Source organism: Rhopalosiphum maidis, chromosome 1 (assembly GCF_003676215.2).
Source record: "Rhopalosiphum maidis isolate BTI-1 chromosome 1, ASM367621v3, whole genome shotgun sequence".
Classification (NCBI taxonomy): domain Eukaryota; kingdom Metazoa; phylum Arthropoda; class Insecta; order Hemiptera; family Aphididae; genus Rhopalosiphum; species Rhopalosiphum maidis.
The window spans coordinates 67,821,662-67,836,865 of NC_040877.1; the positions used below are offsets into that span (position 1 = coordinate 67,821,662).

The window sequence follows — 15,204 nt, forward strand, 5'->3', positions numbered from 1 at the left end:
TAATTATTTTTCTTTTTAGTTTTTAATTTTATTGTAGGCAACTAGAAACCTTTAAATTATTTCTAATAATGTACTACTTATGTACTTTATACTTAAATAAATTGCAGAGATTTAATTATCTGTTTTTCACGATTTAAATTTGTATATTCAAGTATAGTTAACTGATACTTAAATAAAAAAAAATGTATATAAATAAAAGAAGATAAAATTTCAGTGTCTTATAATGTTTTGTATTACCTTTTATAGTTATTATTTTTATAATTTATATAATAATAGAATAATCTTAAGTTATAACAAAAACTTAATACAAGTATTTAATTATAAGCTTATGAATATTGCAATTTATTTTTCTATTTATTATATTATTGCTTATTTATTTTGAGAAGGTTATACGCTTCAAAAAGTAAAATAATAATAAATTACCACCTTTTTACGAATTAATAATTTAAAATTTTATTTTCTATTTTAAGCTATATTGTTTTTATTTTAAGTATTATAACAACACTAATAAAATAATAGATATAATTTATATACTGGTACTTAATTATTATAAACGTATTAAAAACATCCATACTTCCCTTACAGACCATATAAATATCAATTTTTAACAGTGAAAATTATTTTTTGTATGTTATAAAACTAAAATACAATTAAACTAAGTAAAACAAACACATTTTTTTTATTAAGAAATATCATATCCCTCGGGACATAGTGCTTTTCAGTTCGTTGTTACATGATCAGTGTATAATCACGATATTAATAAAAAAGAAAGTTTTCCAACAAAATTACAACGTTTGTTGAAAAAAATTAAATCATGAATGTAAAATATATGATCATATAAAAAGTACCATCCAGGTAATAGTCCCCTATTATACCCTTAGGACTATAACTATACTGGTCCCCATATATACTAAGCATTTAAGTCCAAAGTAATTTTTAAAGCACATTCAATCCATTTTTATGATTAAATTATTAAAATTGTCAAACATACATATAAAATTCATTATCTATGGACCATTTTTAAAAATATAATTTGAAGTTTTTAAGCAATAATAATTGTATACTTTACGTTTAGATATTATATAATATTATTTAAATTTCATTATCGATTTTTTTTTTTTTTTTAGTTGTTTATAAAAAAAAATTGTAGTGAATTTTATATTTACACCGATGTTTAACGATTTTTAGTTATTTTAATGTAATTAAAAAATATTGTTCGTAATAACTTGAAACTTTTACATAGGTATATTATTGTATTTTATATTACACACAATGACATTTTTACAACTTTCAAATTAATTTTATGCTATTGTTTATTTATACCATGAACCTATATGCCGTTATACGATTACTCGATACTGACGCATAAACAACAATAATATATGACGGGAATATAAACTATTAAAATAATTAAATATTAAAAAAATAATTCAATTTACCGTAGGTATCACGATTAGTTAAATAAATTACTGTAATAGAAATAGAAATATTAAATATATCATAAAATATACTTACTATAATATATGATGACAGACCATCTTCGCTCAGAATCACTTTTTCGTATGTATAGTGATTTATCATTTGATTTAAAATATGAAATACACGCTAATGCACTGTAATCAGTGAATTACCCAATGAAAACGTTCACCTGACACCCAGTGTTTATTAAAGTGGTTATCTACTTCCTCCTTTTTTAACTACTGATTTATTTTGAAAACTATTTTAATTGGTTTATGGCTATTTTTTTATATAATAATCAAAGATGATTTTTCCCATGAATCCAATTTAAATTATATTCAAGTTTGATGGCCAGATTTTTTTTCAAAAAAATAACCAAATTTATGATTTTTATATAAGTTAAATTTTTGACATATACCTATATATATATCGTGAAGAGTTAAATTTCAATCACTTTTATTAAAAATAATTTAACTCATAACTAGCTCTTGTTTTAGGTTTAGTATAAGAAAAATTAAAATCGATTAGGTAGTCACTATAGTTTTATGGATACAGGTAATATTATGTAAGCATAATTTTAAATATTTTTCACTGAATACATTAATACAAGTAAGTATTAACTATTAAGATAGTATTAAACTATTAATCATTAAATTTATAATATTAAAACTATTTTTTTTTTGTTTAGAAAATTTTAAATCTTATTTAAATTTATAAAGTTATTGTATATCATAAAAGATAGTTTTAAGACACAATTAAGTAAGAGTTATAAGTTTATTTTAACAGGTAATAAACTAATAACAATTATCTAAAAACTCTATTATGAAGTGTAAATTGGTAAGATTCATCAATCTATCACTGTGCTAACATTTTAATGAGTTAGATACATAAATATTATACTATAAACAATTCAGAACACGTGATAGTTTGACATTATTGTCACTAATTTTAGAAAGATGCAACAAGTACGTACATAATTTGTACGACTATTAGTGCTTAATTTCATTGTCTTTTCGCACAATACAAATTACTGTGGACTAGAATACCTGTTAAATTTATGATTGTATTTAAACACTCAAAATAATTTGAGATTGTCTAGTAGTTTTTGCAATACATTACTGTTTTCATCCCACGACTAGCATGTGAAATTAAAAACGTTCCATCACGCCAAACCACATGTTATTATACTGACATCGGTGATCAGCGATGGCGTTGTTTCGATTTCATGTCTGGTCACTCATTTTTAGCGGCTCCACTGATGTGTAAAAATATTATAATAACTGCTATGGTTTGATCATTGGCAATGATTTTACACAGTTTTTTAATGTTTTAAGGTACAATTAATGTTTTATGGAAAAATCTTTCACATAGACAAATCAATATTTTTAAGATCATACTTATAAATATCCATAAAAATATTTAGGGAAATATTCAAGTATCTACAGTTATTTATTTTTTAATTAGACAAAAAACAAAATCAATCTTTTCAAAAACCACGGATTTTTCGTAAATATTCCGTTGTTTTTATTTTTTCAGTTGTTCCCAATCATTTTTAAAAGTAATGTGATTCTTTTACTTATTACTACTAGACCCGATTTTCTACCTATACGCATCATCACTCAGAAATCAGAATCTAAAATTATCTTTAATATTAATTTTTTTTTTTGTTATGTCAGTAAGATAAGTTTTTAATTTTCTTCAGTTTCATTTTAATTTAAGACACAATAAAATATAGTTTATATATGTAATAAGTCCATGATAATTATTATTACGCTAACATTTCTGTCACTTTTTTGACATTAGTAATTTTTAATTAAAAATATAATTTAAAAATTGTACGACTGCAAGTCTCATTAAAAACTATTGATTCAACTTAAAAACGGGAAATACAATGAACGTTATAAAAATACTACGTTCTCCATCGTTGTTTGAAAATAAACTTTTTGACTTGTTTTTAAATGAAGACTAAGAAACTGTAAAGAATAAGCCACAATATGCGAGTTTTTACTACTAGAATTTTCATTTTTCAATCTGTTGCACAACTCCGATTTACATAAATATTTAGAGTGCACGTACTTACTAGCTGCCACTTCTATGAACAAATTATAATATTAACAATAATGATATCATATTATAAAATTACTTGATTATATCATATTGTTTATAATTTTATAATGATTCGATTGTTAATCAATTGGAGGTTGGTAATATTTAATTGTTATTGATTATTATTAAGTAGTGTATTTCTTTGAGTACATAATATTATACAACTAATTTATTCACGGAGAATAAATCATTTAAGCCGGGAGCCATATACGAATAAGCGATAATATTTATGTTCATTATTATCGTTAAACAATGTATAATGATAGAAATCTAAGATATTAAATAATATTGACTAATACTGCTATTGGATTCATTATGTTGTTTTAATTTTTGAATGGCTTTTGTAACTTTATTTCTTTAATACATTTTTAAACTCGGCTATGAGAATATTCACTGTTATAATTATATCGAAAGGTTTGTTTGAAAAAAATTTCAAATTTGGAATGATTCTCAGATATGTTGTAGATAAACAACTAAGTAACGAAGCTGATTGCAGATATTTATATTACATGATGATAATTTAAAAACAACTTTTCAAGTACTTTTTACGTGTTACTAGTGTTACTTTGTTTTCCATATTAAATTATATTCTCACCAATTTATAGATAATTGCAGTTTACACTAATCGGTGAACTGATCCATAAAAAAACTAATTAAGTTAAATAAAATCTATTCGATAAACAAAAAATGCATATTTTTAAATTTTTATTAGCAATTAATATAATATTTATTAGGTACCTGAAATTCTTTGATAAACATATTAACATGTTGAGATTAATTAGATAATTTTAGATAATAAATATATATTTTTAAATATTGATTAACCCATATCGACTGTAATAATAAATGCATCACATTGAAATAATAGATATTTAATTAAAAAACACAGAAAAGATCAAAATCAAAATACATCAATTTAAATTATTTGCATTATTTATTGTTCTAGACTAGTTTGGTTAATTAGTAGTTATAGTGTTTTTGATGTTTATACATAATATGTTAAGTATAAGAAATGATATGATTTCTTGGAGGTTAGAACTTTTTAACTAACTCAGAATATATCTAAATAATTTTTAAATTAAATCTAAATATTCCAATTAATTATAATCATTATAATATAATGGCATGCTTATTTAGTTATTAATATGTTACTTTTATACTAAACAGTAGATCGGTGTATACGATGTGGTAATGAATTTAATTAGATTTTCTACCATTAAAATAATATTTAATAGTAGGTAATTTATTATAGATAAAAGATTTCGAAAAAAATGTTTTTAAATTATAGTTATAATAAATAAATATAGGAGCTGATATAGTAGTAAACATATTATTTATAGCCAAAATTATTAATTTATCAGTATACAACAAAATAATCGGGGAAAAAATGGAATATTTACGCTAAACTAATCTTAAACAAGACCTATTTTATTATTTTTTTTTAAAATTAAAATTAAATAACCATTATACACTTGATATTTTTTACAAATGTTATTAGATGCATTTTTAAGACACAATAACATATTTTTAAAGCTATTTATATACACATTTAAGTTTATTTACTTTTTAAAAGTATAACATTTATGATTTTTTTTTTATTTTGTTATTATTCAAAAAATATTAAACGTAGAAAATTGAAACATTCCATTATTACTTGAATTCTCATTTCCTATACACAATTAAATATTCAAAATATTTAAACTAGTTTTAAGCTATTTGTAAGTATAATTTTAAATTTCCTTTTATTATGCGTTTAGATAAAAACGTAAATGCTCGTTTAAATAGCTTGCAATTTAATACATTGATCCTTATGATTTTTTTTTAATCAGTGTTTAAAAATATTGATATTACATTAGCATAAAATTTGTATGAGTATTTTAAATTTAAAATCGTGAACATTTGTGAATTATTGTAAATAATTATAAGTAGATTATTGTTATTTTTTATGTTAAGCTCAAGAAATTAAAATAAAATTATTTATGAATTGTTTTTAAAGCAATCTAAAAATAATAACAAAAATATTAATATAGTTATATTATAATATGATATAGGTAATAACTATTTATACTATAATAACACATATTTTCAATTGAAACACTATAAATTTATTAGGTACAATCCACAAGGCCGTCAGCGGCTTTAGGTTTTCGTGAGGACCACGTTCACTGCCCTCAACAACATAATCGCATCTCCTTGGTCTGTCCGTCCGTCCACAATCATTTCCGGTCTGTCCCCAGAAAAATATCCGTCCTATTCCCAGTGAAAGTTGTCGCTATATACATGCCAACATGCTTTATACAACAAGTATTCATTTTCCACACACAGAAACATAGAATCCAGTCGTGAGACCCCGCGAGTGAGTGTATGTCCAAGTCGCGTGGGTTTGATTGATCGGACGATCTTCTCGCGTGATCTCCCCCGACGACGGCGGTCGCCCATTGTCTCCCTCGCCCTTCTCCTCCAGAGTGACCTATCTGATATTCGGTCGCTCTAAATGGTCTGACGTGCAGGACAGATATTGATAACAATCAAAACTCCCTCCTATACCCCGCTCCCCCCAAACTAAACAATAAACATCGACACTCTACGGTAGGGCATTCAAGTTTGGACACTTGTGAGCGTATTGCAAATTGTAGTAACTTGCAAGCATTACAATAAATACATCAATAAAACTTGCTTAAATGTATTACGAAATAACAAAAATAATAACGAAGCAGAAGAAATAGTACAAAATGAATCAAACCGTTACAATTGATACCGTCAATTTGATAATTGATATACAGATATTTCCAAATTAATAACACTAATTAACCAGTACCTAACTATAATATAATACACACACGCACACACACACATATATATATACGGTTTTATATTTCTTACTTATATTTATATTTACTTTATTTCTATAAACACGTATCTGTTATATTTCTTCGTTATATTATAATATATTTATACGCATTCGATGTATAATTATTATACATACATATATTATATAAATATAATTTAAATTCATATTATATTCAATAAGATTTGTATTTAAAATTTAAATTTTAAATCGATAGTTGGTCTATAATATAGATATAGAATATATTATGCTCATTTGTTTTCGACGAATTAGCCTACAATGATCAAATAAACACATATTCATATTACACATCGTATGATAAAAAAAATTATTCGGCGCATTGATGTATTATGACTTTATAGCCTATAGGTACCGATCGATAATCAACTATATTATAATATGTAGGTCATAGTTGAAGTATAAATTACCCTATCGATATTATTGGTCTTCACTCTTCATCGATGTAAAATATATACAGACCAGGTATAACAGTTATTATACTATTATTAGTTACACAACTATTATGATTTATAATCAAGCTGTAATCTTTCACAAAAACGTAACTTATTTTTTTTTCAACATTATAACTGAGGTTAATTTTTACATCAGTTTCATGTAGACTCTAGATTTTAGAGTAGGTATATTATAATAATAGACATTTAATATATTAAGTGGTATTAAATGAAATTACGCACCTTACAACTTGGTAAGTTTGAATTTTATGTTTTGTAAGATATTAAAAATATACCCCGATAGTATCATTATATATACGTATTACATAGCTAATTTATAAATATATTATATACACTTAAGACTTAATCACGATATTAAATTAACAATTTTATCCGTCTGTGGATATTAAGTATAAAATATTAAGAGACAAACTTACTATGGTTATTTCATTTTGAGATGTTAGTATAATTACGTTAAATATTTATACAACACCTCTACTTTTATCACCAGCGTTGAAGTTCCTTAAAATATAAAAAAAAAACAAAAAAATCTTATAATACCAAAAATACCTATAATGAAGTGATAAATGACAATTAATAACTATCTGGTGTACAATTTTTAGTGTGCACTTTTATTTTAAAATAATTTTACGGAATATAATTAAATATAAAAATTATTTCGCAAAGTAAAGCATACTAATTATAATTAATATATATAAATTACAATATTTCTAGATCCTAGATGTCATTGATTTGAATTAATACATTAAGTTCAATTGTTTTGTTCGTATCAAAATTAAGTTGATATTTAAAATGACAATCAATTATAATCAGTATTATTTACGACTACAAATAATTGCTTGATATGTTTACACACTATATAGGTACCTAATACAATCAGAATATACATTATATCTTACATACAAGACGTATCAATTCTTTAAAGTACATTGAGTGATTCGTAAAAAATATTTAAAAATTAGTTAAAATTGCAATTACTACCGATCGTTATTATCGTCACGAGAACATAATATTTTTTTTTGTTTGTTTTTCATCTCTCCTCCTCACTATTTACACACAAGCATACATATTAACAATGCTCATAACCTCAACGTTTTCAATCATTGAGACGGCTTGCCAGCAGTGGAGGTTACATGTGTCGGGGCCGTGTAGGCGATGGAGTACGACGACGACAACGCAACGGGGTTAAACAATGCGGTACATACGTGGAGGACAAAACGAGATGGATAGACGATAAAAGATTTATACGTATAGCCGGGGAGGTGGAAATAAATAATAATAAAAAAAAAATAACTTAGTGCCAGGAAAAATCATACAGGTAATGCGACAGTAATTTACTCACTACACAGGTAGGTGTACAAGGTACTACACTATTACTATAACTACTACTAATACTACTACTACTACTACTACTACTACCACTACTACTACTACTACTACACTACTACTACTACTACTACTACTATTATTATTATAATATAATATTGATACTCACACACAGACACTGCCGTCGCCGCCGTCGCCGTCGCTGGTTATTGAATGGAAGGAGGAGAACACCGTAAAAGAAGAACGAGCCCGGCGATCGGGTGGGATCCAATCTTCAATGTATGCAACAGTTTCGCGTTCGCCACCGGGTGTATCAGGTTGCACGTGCTAATGAGACATGGTAAAACGTGACACTTGTCACACGTTGACGAAAAAAACCCGCATTTATTATTAACTTCACTATCATAATAACATAATGTTAATCTTGTAATTTTTTTTTTCTTTACATTTTTCATTCATATTATTTCCTTACGCTGCTAAACAGAAAATTGTACTCGTTGCTGTTACCGTCGTTTCAATCGGACAAAACAGATAATACAATTTTTTTTTTCGCGCGCTATTTCCGCAATTTTCAAAAAAAATATTTTATTATGTATATCGGACGGTCCGGCGGCGGATAAACGAATAAACTGCACCAGTATAACGTGATACAATTGGAGTACCGAGGAATAGCCGAAATTATTACAAAGGTCAGTGTCTAATATATTAATTAATTATAATAGAGAATTTACATAGACGATTTAAATGATAACGAACAATCCTTGTTTTTAACGGCACCCCGCTAAGTCACAGTGTATCTGTGTGTGATACATCGCCCATCGGTACAGATATATGTGATGATATTGTCCTGTTCAATTTGTTGTAATCGACACTATGAATTAATAAATTATGCAAGTATGTACAGTTACAGTGAAACAGTTATAAGAAATCCACAAAAAATGTATACGTCAATAATTATTACTTAAAACAATATTTCAATAATAAATAAATTACTGATTTACATTTCTTCCGTATCAGTATTGTAATAATATAATATTATAAATCAAATTAAAATAAAAACAATTATAATACACAAAAGTATTATAAACTATTAGATATCATACAAGTCGGGTAGTATTTACATTTAATTACCTTGCACTTACATACTTACAAACTTATAAGTTATAAGTTATAACTAATACATTTTTTTCATTTTTTTTTATGAGAGGTTTAGTGGGTTTTGGTTTACAATAATAATTATTAAAATAATTAGATTTAAAAAGTGAATTAAATTATACATTTTTATTTTAACATTTCATAAATTTTTAAATTTTTTTAATTAATTGAAGAAAATTAATTTATACATAAATAAACTAGAGGTTTTATTTTAACGTCAACATTATTGTACAATATTAAATGTTATTATTTTTATTAGATATAAAGTAGACACAGAATTTAGTTTTATATTAGGCTAATTGATTTAATTATTTAAAACAAAATATTATGTATAATGATGGAAATCTGTTTTATTTTATATACTTATTAAATAATTCTTCCATTGTGATTTTGGATAAATTATAACAACATTAAAAAAAAAATACTTGGAATTTATTTATTTAGAATAATTATATATTTAAATATATAAAAATATTCTGTATAATTATATTTATAACTATTAGTACTAGTCACTAGAACTATTCAAATCATGTGATTTAATTTACTTTTGATTAAAATTTTAACATGATTATTGCCTTTATGCTAATATATTATGTTAAATTATACATGATTTCATCGGTATACGCTATATACGCATATATATCTATAAAGCTATCAATAAATTTTATGAATTATCCTTGCATGTTGTTTTAATTTTTTTTCTCTTCTATTTTAGTTAATTGTACTAATATAAATCATTGATACCCCGAAATCCAACTTTTATCATACTTATATCTATAATAAATTGAGAAATAATTGCATGTATAGTTCGAATAATAATTATTTCTGTTTCAGACTTTCTAATTATTCTGAATCCCTAATTTACTTGCATTTTGAGATGATTATAGTTATAAACTAATATAAAGTAATTAAGATTTCGTATTGAACCTTAAATTTATAAATTTTAAAAATAAAAATCATTAGAAAATTAATTATTACTTTAAATTATTACACAAAAATAAGTATACGAGTGGAATCATCCATTTGTTTTTAAAAAAAATAATTCATCTTGGGTACAACCCATCTGCGCCAAAATAAAAAAGGTTAATAGTTTTTCTAACTGCCCAAATTTATCTATGTTGTACAGTGATTTTACATGATAATAATCAATTAAATATTTTAAATATATAAATATTGTTATAATAGATAAAACTGTTCTCAATTGACTGTCAATAATACAATTTTTCAAATTATAGACTATTATAACAATGAATAATACCTACAGATTTTTAAAAAAAATTATAATAAATTAACATATTTTTTTATTCAAATACATTTTTTTCAAAATAATAATTATCAACAATCACACTTTTATGTTTTTTAAAACAATCTAATCTTTATTATAGTTAAATAAAATTATTTTTCCGTATTTATAACACGTCAATTTTTGTTTTTATAATAATGTATTACATTTAAAGTTTTTTTATTATATTTTAACTTGTGAATTTTTTGGATGGTTGGGAATACTGTTAATACTAGCTAATATTGCTTTTAATATAAACATTTATTTGATCTAATTTAATTAAAATTTTTAAAAATGTAAAATATTAGGATGTGAATTATAAAATAAATTGTTCATTGATGTGAACATTAAAGGATTCCTAGTTATTGGTGGTTTAAAGTTTTAGTCATACGTACATATACGTTATATCGTACATATATCATAAGCAATAGAATGTTAAAAATAAAAATGTATAACGTAGGTAAATTTAATGCGAATTGGCAATGGGAAAAACCGTATCTTTTTATTTTTGGCGCAAAAGGTAGTTAATATTATTTTACTACCCTCATTGTAGTTGTTTGACATAGCGGGCGATATATACTGTATCAAGTCTAAACTATCTTATAAAGTCTAAATTTTATTATAAACATAATAGGTTTCCAAAATGCCAAAGTAGCTCTTTTTTCGCGTAAAAAATAAAACTTTGTCCACGCTCTTTATTCGGTTTTTATCTACCTACATTATACATTCATATGTATATTACGTCGATATTGACATTATTGTCATGATTCTTAACTAGTAAAGTATTGAAATACGATTAGTGTTAAATTATTTTCAATATTATCGAAATTAATCTAAATTCTAAGGTATTTTTTCATTTGTTATTAACAAATTATTTTAAATTAACTCGATATGTGAATATATAAATCATTAATTTCGTTCAAATTACATTGTTTCTTATTTTAATATAATATTCTAAATTTCTAACGTAAAAATAAATTCTTCACGTACATTCAATTTAATTGTTTTACGTTTCAGTCTTGTATACCTACATGGCTATATACTGTATTGTATAAGTCACAACGAATATTAAGCAATGATAACTATTGTTGTTGTATCGATCGATGATGTATCTATCTAGTATCTACACTATAATATTAATATGCCTAATAGTGTGTATACTATATATTTATTTAAGTTAATGTTTTAAGAGGTAATTGATTTATATCAAAATATTATTTTACACTTAGTAAATATGTGTAAAAGGTTATCGCAGTTAGTATCAATAAATTATAATGTATAATAACCCGTTTCTTGTGATACACAATATAATATGGTTCGTCTTCGTTTTATTTCGCACGTTGTAAAAGATACTTTTTACGGCTTTTAGCATTCAATGATAATATACATACAATGTATACCGAATACGAGCTATATCACGATAATATTATAAATTATGATCAAATGCCAACACAATTCAGATATATAGATAGTTTAAGATAGTAATTAATGACACGCGGTACTCACACACATTATACATATACGTACTACATAGATAGTCATTTGATCAACGTGGTTGTGATTGTGTCTCTTACTTTCATCTAAAAGCCGTACCTTTACACTGTAGTATAATATTATATTCGCTTTTATTTCCTTTTTATTATTATTTCCTATTGCAGTGCAACAACGCTAACTATTTTTGACTTCCTAAAAAAATAATAAAAATTTGATATAATTTCTGGAAAGTTAATTTACTATAGATATTTACATCTTAACCAAATCCAAATATATATATGTAATTGTTTTTCTTGACTTGAAAGTGTGTAGTGCTTCCGATGCCTTAAGGTATACTATAGACTTTTTATTTTTAGAATGGCCCTGGTATTTTATATGTTTATTTTAGTTCTTTTACTATAATCTAGAGATCAGTTATTAAAAATCGATGATACATATTATTTGGTTCATTCATCGGATAAAAAAAAAATTACTTAAAGAGGTAGTTGTTTAAAAATTTTTTGTTTATCAGTACTTTTTTAGAGGATAGATAATGGGGGATATTTAGGTATCTACGTTAAAAAATATTGTATACAAGATTCATACTAGCCAAAATTATTTTTGAACTATAGATCTACCCGTTAATGTGTTTTATTTTAACTTAACTTTTTTTTTTTATTACTATATTTATTTATAAATATTGATATACATTTTAGACGGTGATTAAATAATTAAATGGTTCTATTTCGTTTTAAATCAACTTCATATTATTTATAACATTTTATAATACTTGATATTTTTATTTTATATTGAAATTAATTACTTTCTTTGTCCAGATACTAGTGATAACGCTTATATTTTTAAGACTTGCATTTTATTTGAATACATCCATTACTATATTACTATTACGTAACTTTTTTTTTTATTTTCTTATTGCATTTGTGTTTTTAATATTATCAAAATAAAAAATATTTAACGTCTTCTTACAAAGTGCTAAATGGCATCAATATTCAATTGAAAAATAAAATATTTGTAATAAAAATAGTTATGTAATTTTAGATTTTTAACTGCAGAGTAATGAATGTATTGATTATATAATGATGTGGGTTTTGAAAATTAAATCTGTTTTTGTCTTTGAAAACAGTTCTTAATAGTAGATAAAATGTGTTCTTTTTTTTTTTGGTAAAAAATGAATCTAAATAGTTTGTACTTGGAACGAGGTTGACAAAATATTCCTTAGAATTTAACAAAATAATCTAATCGGGGTGAAAAATGGAAATATTTACGCAAAACCAGTTTTTAATAAGATAGCTTTCGTTTTTTGTAACTTAAAAATAAATAACTTTATCATAGACTTGACATTTTCAATAAATGTTTTTAATAATATTTACAAGAAACGAAAAAAATTATAAATATCTAAGATTGAATACGTTTATTAAAGTTATGGATCATTAACTTTTTGTTTTGAATAAAACATAAAAATGTAATACAGTTGTTTTTAAAGCAACCCAAAAATATTGAAAAATACGTCACATATTTTTAAAAGCAAATTAAGTTTAAATGTTGATAAAATGTAATAAAGTTATGAAAACGTACAAACCATTTTGTTGTTAAAAATACCTAACAATTTTAATTTTGATACCTTAATACCTTAGAAATTAAAAATAACATACAAGATTCCTTATAAATTTATTTTACTAAAATGTAAAAAAAGTTTAGCGTAAAGCCACCTATATTTTTAAAGATCATTAGAAATTCAAATTTTGACAACATATTTGAACATATAACCTATATAGGTCATATAATATATACTTCTAAAGCGTCTTCTTATTGTTTTGTTATTCTTAAAAAAAATATTTGTTTAGAAACTTTTTAATTATTCTACTATTATTTAAATAATCATTTTATAATGCATCTTCTATTATACAATGGAATATATAAGTTATTTAGACTTATTTATAAATCTATTAATAATAAATAATACTTATAATTATGCTTTTGAGATATTATAAGTATATAGGCGTCATACTGACTTTTTAATAATAGTTTTATTATAAAAAATGTGTTAGTGAAGTTTAATAAACAAAATTTAATATTTTAAATTAATAAAATTGAATATTAAAAAAAAAAAAAAAAAAATGTTTATAAATGATTGAACACTTCATTTTTTCATATATGTTTATTAAATTTATTATTATTTTTTTTTTTTTTTAGGAGAAATTATTTTATTTTAAATATTTAAAATATTTTTTAACGGTATATTTATGAAAAAATAAATATATAAAAAACAATAGCAGGTATTCCTAGGTAAAAATACATAATGTTATTTAAACATAAACAAATTCAAATAAATATTCTGAAAATTGTTGTGTTTTATGTTTAAAGAATAATATAATAATACTTTTGAAAATGTAGTAAAAATCTCATTATACTTGATTTAAAAAAAAACATATGTTTCCAGAAAAAAAAATAATGATTCATTGTTTTGCCGTGTAATATACATAGGTATGTAGTATACGTAGCTCATTTATTTGTGCCGGAAATGCGTATGTGTCTTGATGGTTATTTAATTGGAGGGTAGCTTTTATATTTGAGTATCACGTTAAAAAATATCACGAAATAACACTTGATTTACATTATGCCATTATGTTGACATTAAACAATTTTTCAATTTTAAATAACATCCATATTTCATAGAAAATTCGTCACGATTTTTAAAGTTTGCACTTTACAACTATTATAATAATCTAATGGGTAGGTACTGTGCATTATAAAATTCACCAGTGTTCGTTCATTGATAGTGTTAAAATATAAAATATATAATAGATTTCATAAAAACGTTCGATTGCTTATTTTTTTTAAACTTTTAACTGAAATTCTTTTATCACTTTTTTAACAATTACATTAAAAATTATTGATTTAAAATTAAACCACGTTCAATTTAAAATTTATTAAAATTCTATATGAAACATTCTGTGCTCTTAAATTATGAAACCAATAGCTCCTTCACTTTGCTTAGAATTAAAAATATATTTTTACAAAGAAAAAAAACGTTTAAGTATTTAATATTTTATTTTTACTTT

At 23.7% G+C, this 15,204-nt stretch overlaps 1 protein-coding gene across 1 annotated transcript in view; it reads left to right on the forward strand.

Moving 5' to 3' along the window:
- Positions 1-8,727: 8,727 nt before the first annotated feature.
- LOC113548728 (transcription factor mef2A) overlaps positions 8,728-15,204 on the forward strand; it is a 55,704-nt gene continuing 49,227 nt past the window's right edge. The window contains exon 1 of the mRNA XM_026949768.1: positions 8,728-8,900. The gene's annotated coding sequence lies outside the window, so the exon portion shown is untranslated. The remainder of the gene's footprint in view (positions 8,901-15,204) is intronic.